General features: G+C 33.2%; 1 long non-coding RNA gene across 1 annotated transcript; it reads left to right on the top strand.

Moving 5' to 3' along the window:
- The first annotated feature begins 585 nt into the window (after nucleotides 1–585).
- On the top strand, nucleotides 586–6,331 carry LOC127499046 (uncharacterized). Its single transcript, XR_007926023.1, has 6 exons — nucleotides 586–959; nucleotides 1,751–2,250; nucleotides 2,372–2,529; nucleotides 3,657–3,798; nucleotides 3,963–4,031; nucleotides 5,418–6,331. It is a non-coding gene; the product is annotated as an uncharacterized LOC127499046 (long non-coding RNA).
- The last annotated feature ends 1,250 nt before the right edge of the window (nucleotides 6,332–7,581 follow it).

Genomic DNA, 7,581 nt, shown 5'->3' with positions numbered 1-7,581 from the left:
TTTTCTGTCAATATAAGCCAAGTATGCTTAAGTGTAATTTTATATACATTTCCGAAGTTGTTTTTACTAGATGCCGTTTAGTTTATACAAGACTTACACATGGTTATTTATTAAAAGTTGAAGAACCACCTGAATATAATTTTAGTAAACACCTGAAATTAGAATTTCTATCTTGTATTAATCTGAAATGTCTTACATAGTTTTTTGTTAATTGTATGAATTTTGTTGTTTATTCTGCAATGATCTAATCATCTAATACCATTAAATATGTGTTCTTTTATCAATTTTTAGGGCTTGTTTTGTTTGTTCTATGGATGGCTCAGTTAAACAGGCCAATAAGAGACTATTAACTACTAATATTATTCCTTTTAATTATACAAATGTCTCATTGAAATGTCTACAAACCCAAATGATTTCAATGAGGAATATTTTTACAATTTTTTAAAACATAAACGTTATTAATAAAAAGCATTATTTTTTTGTGTTGAGCAAACAACATGCTCTTTCACTCAAATGCAAATACATAAAAAAAAAAAAAAGGAAAAAAAGGGTACAATCAGATAAAAAAAATAAATAAAAAAATACTTGCAAAGCTCACAAACTACTTTCTATGTATTGCCTTACTTCAGTCAACAAAATCATTAAGTTGGGTTTTTATTTGTAAAATTGCATTTATGAATGTGAAATTTGTTTAAAAAATACACGTAATGTAGGGTATAAGAAAAATAAGAATGAGCCCAGGGATAAGTCACTGTGAATCTCGCGAGAGTTTTGCAGTACGACGGTTACCTTCGAGACACGAGCACGTGCTGGGCGTGTTGTCAAACGTACAGGTGCGCACTTCACTCTCTCCGCCTGTTCGCGTCAGATTTTTGGCAGAAAATTGCGGAAATGCTACGTGGATAAACTATTACAAGCAATCAGCGTTTCATTACACCTATTGATGTTTGTTTATGAGGGTAAGTGCGATTGTCGTTTTATTGGCGTACAAGTCAGTTTAACCACAAGACGTTTATTACTAGCGTTATATAGAATTTATGACAAGGTTTATTTAGCCTACCTGCCTGCAGATCTAACTCTACATTGTTGAAAAGACAAAGCAACGTATGTTTAATAAGAATACGATAAAGCGATACCTGATTGATTAAAAAAAAAAATAAAAAAAAATCATCATATATTTGTGTCAAAAAGCAACTTTTTGTAATGTATGATTTTTAGTCAGAGACTCCTGCTTTCACACTGTAACATCATATAGCGCTTAACAGATGATTGTTTACAGATGTTAACTGATGATATTAATATTTAAATGTAACAAAATTTAGAATTTTTACAAATAGTTATTGTTGTAAAAGATTATTCATGTAAAACTGGAAATACATAATAGTTTATATCTTTTTATAAGGTGTTTACATCACAAGGAATATTAATTCAAACTACATTGTGGATATCTAAATAGTTTCATTTCAGACTTTCTCCCCCTCACAATTTGAAATTTTGACTATAACTCGCAATTGCAAGTTTATATCTTACAATTCTGAGGGAAAAAAAAGTCAGAATTGCTAGATATAAACTAGCAATTTTGAGAAAAAATTGTCGAAATTACCTTTTTTTTATTTCTCTGTTATGGAAACAAGCTTTCATTAATGCCACATATGTTATTTTCCTGTAGGGATTAATAAAGTTTAAAATATAATGTTTATGTAAAATGTAATATTTTACTATACAGACATTTATTTCTCCCTCCCTTCAGATTCCTCGGTCCTCTTCCTTGAAATCGAAAAAAAGCAACCGAGGAAATGTCTTTGGAAGGAAGCATGTGTCATCTAACCTGCCTCTGAAACACAATGGGAACTCCCTGCCTTCTGTGGGACACCAGAGAACAAACTGCACACTGCCAAAAGCGTAGCTACAAAGACGACAACAGAAATTAGGTCAATACAGAGGCATCTCCTGCTGATCCTGCTATAGAACAACTAGATGTAGACAGAACTGTAATAGTGTCTTGGGTGTTATTAGATTACATTGTTGTGTGTAATGGGGGAGTGTATGTTGGACCAATACGGTGAAGATGGTTTTCAAAGTTGTGAAGGGTTTGACGAATGGTCCACGTTCAGTTCTGCAGACTGGACAGAACCCCAGCACGATGAAAAAGTGTTTTCAGACTTGGGCGGATTCCAGGACAAAACCAGGAAAGAGGAAATATCAGCCATACCTGTGACAGAAACAGGAACTTTCGAGTTTCCTGAAAACGTATGTTCTGCAGTTTTGCATATTTTTCTGTGGTTACATAATACTAAATTCATTTATTGTTCTAGAGGTGACATACTTTCAAACAAGTGTTATTGTGATATTTAACGCTGTTGTTTTACAGGCTGAAAATGGCAACAAGGTGAATCCCTGGTTCATTTTTAATGTCTGCTTTCAAGTTGAGGAGGAAAAGAAAAATCCTGTCATGATGGAAATCCCTACATTGTCCCAGCTACAACAGAACACATTAGACAAGCCCTCTCAGGCTGCAGCAATATCGAGGTACAAGTCTATGGCTTTTGCTACTGTTCACTATGAAATCATGAAACCCAATTGTGGTGAGATGCTTTGCACATTGCCAAAGTTATTAGAGTAAGCTGGTTCATTCAGCAGCCATCTTTACTTTACATTTATTAACAAAATCAATTATGAATGCAGTTCATACAAACAATAACTTGAATATTCCCCTTCTATGACTTGCCATAATCTTTTATCATTATGAATATTTCTTAGGAAAAAAAATACAGTGAAGCAGTTGTTATAAATATTTGAAAACTTTTATCTGACAAATGAAGGTCATGTGGTGCAACCAACTTGCAGAAACATTCAGGAAATTAGAAACCTAAAAAACATAAAGTTGGAAATGATATCGTATAGAGATTCAGATTGTAAACTTTATGAATCTTTACAAAGTCATAATATTTGGATTTTTATCTTAAAGTATATTTAAAACATTTTTTTTTAAATAATGATATTATTATTATTCATACAGATGTGTAAACTCAAGGTGCATGCATTCAGGCTGTATGGAAAATAGTAATAGTGAGGTTATTATTAATGTTAACTAAAAACATAAAAGAACCATTATTTTTTTTGTTTCAGCTAGTTGTAAAGGCAACATTTCTCACTTTCGTTTAATTTAACCTGAAGTACTAAAATAACTAAAACAAACTAATCTAAAACTAATAAATAAAAAATTTATATAAAAAAATATATATAGACATGTTTAAAAAAAACAATAAAAATGACAAAAACACAAAACAAAATTACAAAAATTTAAGTTAAAAATATAATTATATTAATATAGTATAATATATTAAAAATGTATAAAATTGAATCTAATTCAAAATGGCATAAAGGTTTTTTCAAAGCCATGTGAAACGAACATGAAAACACAGTACAGAGTATCCTGTTTTCAACTTGATTATTAGATTTTCTCTTTTCTTTATCTAACCGAATAGGGAAATGCTGAGATATCCAGTATGTGTACATTGTCATCATTTCCCCTAATTGCAATGTGCTCAAACAATTTTGCACGGTAAAATGTTGTGGTTTATTACTCTGCGCACAAGCCTGTTTTAAATGATGAAATGTCATTGTCAAAAGTCTCTCTCTCTCTTCCCCATCAGCCAAGCTGCACATTTCTGGTGTCATCTACAATCTGGGTCACAAATTCTAAGACTGTCAGGTCCCAGACCCAAACTACACTCCCATGAAGGACTGCTCAAATCACTCCAGCTCAGACACCCCGATGCAAGCGTCAACTCACAGGTGGGTAGAGAGTAAGATGGCTGTGAACTGAGAATTCAGGTTTGGCACATCACTCGTCCCACAACCTAATGTGGCTTGTTGAGGGGAGAAGGTGTGCTGTTACATATTCAGACTTTTGTGGTGCTATTAAAATAAAGCAACTTTTATCATTTTTTTATTTTCAGACCACAACTCTTTCTGATCTTGAACTAGAAAATCCAGAAGACCCTCCTGGAGCTCTTATTCAAACCAAGGTTGGTGTGTGTGTGTGTGTGTGTGTGTGTGTGTGTGTGTGTTCAGTTAATACAAGTAATTCAGTTAATACACAGCCATTTTTTACTGTTATTTTTTTTTATATAAGTATTTAATGCAGTGGTTCTCAAATTGTGGTTCCAGGAAGAACAAGAGTAGGTAGTCTAGCAAAATTATGGATTGGTAAAATGATGCAATGAGATCCAGGCAATCCAGTAATCATTATGTCAGAGATCAAAATTTTGAATAAGGAATAATAAATTTATCAAGTAAAAAAAGTTTATAATAAAATCCAGAGTATTGTATCTAACAGATGAAGATTGTGAAGATCAGTATAGAGAAAGAAGGACAAAAGAAGATATTTGCAGAAAGAAAGGAGAGGTAGAAGAGATGAAGGAGAAGGAGAAGCAGAAGAAGTAGAAGTGAAGAGCAACGAATATATATGCAGGAAACTTACACCCTCTTAAACATATTTTTGGTCTAATAAGGAAAGGTCAAACAGACTCATCTCTTATGTCAACATTTGGTGTAACATCTAGATCAGATTGACTGATCAAATGTCAAAGATAGATGTGTTTTGACACCTTTAAGAGAACACTGCATTTTTTTTTAATGTCCGCAGAGATAGAAACAGACATATTTTGATAGGAAGGTACTTCACAGAATCAATTTTGATGGAAAATACACCCACTCGATCTTACAACACAGAAGAGACACCAAAGATATTACATTTGAAAATATTCAAACATAGCAGAACATATAGTATAGTAGAAAATATATAAATGATTAAAGAAATCAATAATAATATATAAAGAATAATTAATAAAAGAAATTATATATTAATAAAGACATTATCATAAACATTGACCATTTTGGATACACTAGTAAAAATAAAGCTATTTCAAAATGTACAGTAGGATATAAACTAAGGATGATTTATACACTCATTATAGGGATAGTTCACCCAAAAATGAAAATTCTGTCATCATTTACTCACCTTCATGTCTTTCCAATCCTGTATGATTCTTTTTTTTTTCCTTCTGTGTAACACAAAATATATTTTGAGAATTTTCTCAGTGTTTTTGTTTGGACATTCAATACAAGTCAAAAGTCGAACATTCTTCAGAATATCCTTTATGTTCCACACAAGAAAAAAAAAGTCCTACAGGTTTGGAATGACATGAGGGTGAGGAAATGATGACAGTTTTTATTTTTGGGCAAAATAGCCCTTTAAAACTGGTTTCCTGTGTTAGGTGGTCTACAATTTATTTATTTTTTTTAAGTGGTGCACCACCTGAAAACGTTTGAGACTCACTAATTTGGAGGAAATTAATTAATGTAAAAAAATGAACATGTTCTTTGACCTCCTAAACTTTTTTTTTTTTTAGTTGACACCATCATCACATTGTCGAAATGCTCCAGGATTCTTTTATCAGATCTCAAGCCAGTGGCTCAACCAGTACAGCATGAACCTGCGGCCCAACCAGCACAAGAAAGATCCTCTGCAATAAACAAGACATGTACACACACACACACACACACACACAGTACCACTCACTACCAGTCATACCGACACACACTACTTCAAAAGAAAAGTTCACCCAATAGAGAACATTTTGTCATAATTTACTCAACCTCATGTTCTGTTCTAAATGCACTGAAATTAACTACTAGTACATTCTTCAAACTTTTTGAGAAAGAGTTTAGAAGTAAATGATGACAATGTTCATTTTTGGGTAAACTGTCTCTTTAAGCAAAGTACACACTGTTGCCTGTTTTCCTTAATGTGTACACAAACAAGCACAGGTAAGGTCTTACACACACTTTCACAAATATATCCTGCTTGACAAAAGCACAGGGACGTACTACTATGCACACTCTCAGGAAATATTTCCTAACTTACTTGACATACACACTTACTACTAACATAAAGAAGAGGCTGTTAACATGAGCGAAAGAACAGAACTAACATGTGCCTAATTAGAACAAAATCACTGTAAACCTCAAGTACGGGATGTTAACACAGCCATATACTTATTTATATATTCAACGGTCTGTTGCTGCCTAAGCTCATTGCTTACTGTTCTTAAAGCTGTGTTATTTTTATTGTGAACTGACATCTGAAATGTCTGAATGTATTTGGTATATTTATATTGGAAATATTTAAACAAGAATACATGAATATACAGCTCTAATAGTTTGTCCTGCACTTTAGATCAGTTTGCCTTTTATTATTGTTTTTTAAAGGACTGAAAAATCTAACTCAAATGTTTAATAAAAAAGAGAAGTTTAAAGCTCTTAATTATTATTATTATTCTGGGTGAATGTGTCAATGAGTCTTAAAAATAGATTTTTACATTTTCTGTAAGACCTAGTGGCTTCTGGGGTAAATGCAATTAGATTTTTTTAAAAATTAAGATAGACTCAAGAAAATACAACAGTAACAAACAGATTAAACATTTTTGTCAGTCACAATTTTTACATATATTTTAACAAAAGTATAAAGTGATCAAAGTGTGTCGGGAGGAGCAGAGCATGGTTGGATGATATGACGACATCGATAGAGAAACATGGACGAATGAGAAGAAGAGCGGGACGTACTTGATGAAGAGTTATTAAAAGCACAATAAACCACGAAAGAGAACTTAATTCGGTGCTGACAGGCGACTTTCTGTGCTGAATTCAGTTCACATTCATGGCTTGAATGCTCAAATACACACATTTTTGTGTCAAAATGCCCATCTTGGTGAGTATCCACGTAAACGCACTCGGTTATGTCTAAAGTGAAAGTAAATTAATTTATCATTAGCCTATATTGGATCCATACATAAATTCTTAAAGTGACAGCATCCTCATCTACCTGCTGCTTTCTATGTCGTTAATGTTTATCAAACAACATAAGGAAAAAGAACATCATTCACTGCTCTTGGCTGAATATCTTACATAGCTTTATTAAAGTTAGTTCACCCAAAAATGAAAATTCTGTCATTAATTACCCTCATGTCGTTCCAAACCCGTAAGACCTTCGTTCATCTTCGGAACACAAATTAAGATATTTTGGATGAAATCCGAGAGGTATAGGACTCATTCATAGACAGCAATATAATCAACACTTTCAAGGTCCAGAAAGATACTAAAGACGTCGTTAAAACAGTCAACGTGACTGCAGTGGTTCAACCTTAATGTTATGAAGCGACGAGAGTACTTTTTGTGCACCAAAACAAAACAAAAATACTGAGTTTATTCAACAATATCTTCTCATCTGTGTCATTCTCATACGTTTTTTACGTCCAGCGCCTCCAGGTTCTATGTCAGAACGCCGACTCATTATTGGCCAGCTCCTGCGTCAGCATCACACACATGTGCCGTGCTGCTCATGTGTGCAGCTTTGGCCAATATGAGCCGCATTTGGACGTAAACACAGAAGCCTTCACTGTGCGTACTGCATCACATGCGTATAGATAATGACAGGGAAGAGAAGAGATTGTTGAATAAAGTCATTATTTTTGTTTTGGTTTTGCGCACAAAAAGTATTCTTGTTGCTTCATAAAA

The sequence above is a fragment of the Ctenopharyngodon idella genome, chromosome 17 (genome assembly GCF_019924925.1).
Source record: "Ctenopharyngodon idella isolate HZGC_01 chromosome 17, HZGC01, whole genome shotgun sequence".
NCBI lineage: Eukaryota > Metazoa > Chordata > Actinopteri > Cypriniformes > Xenocyprididae > Ctenopharyngodon > Ctenopharyngodon idella.
The sequence above is the reverse complement of the archived record's forward strand: the minus strand, read 5'-3'. Positions and strand labels throughout refer to the sequence as shown.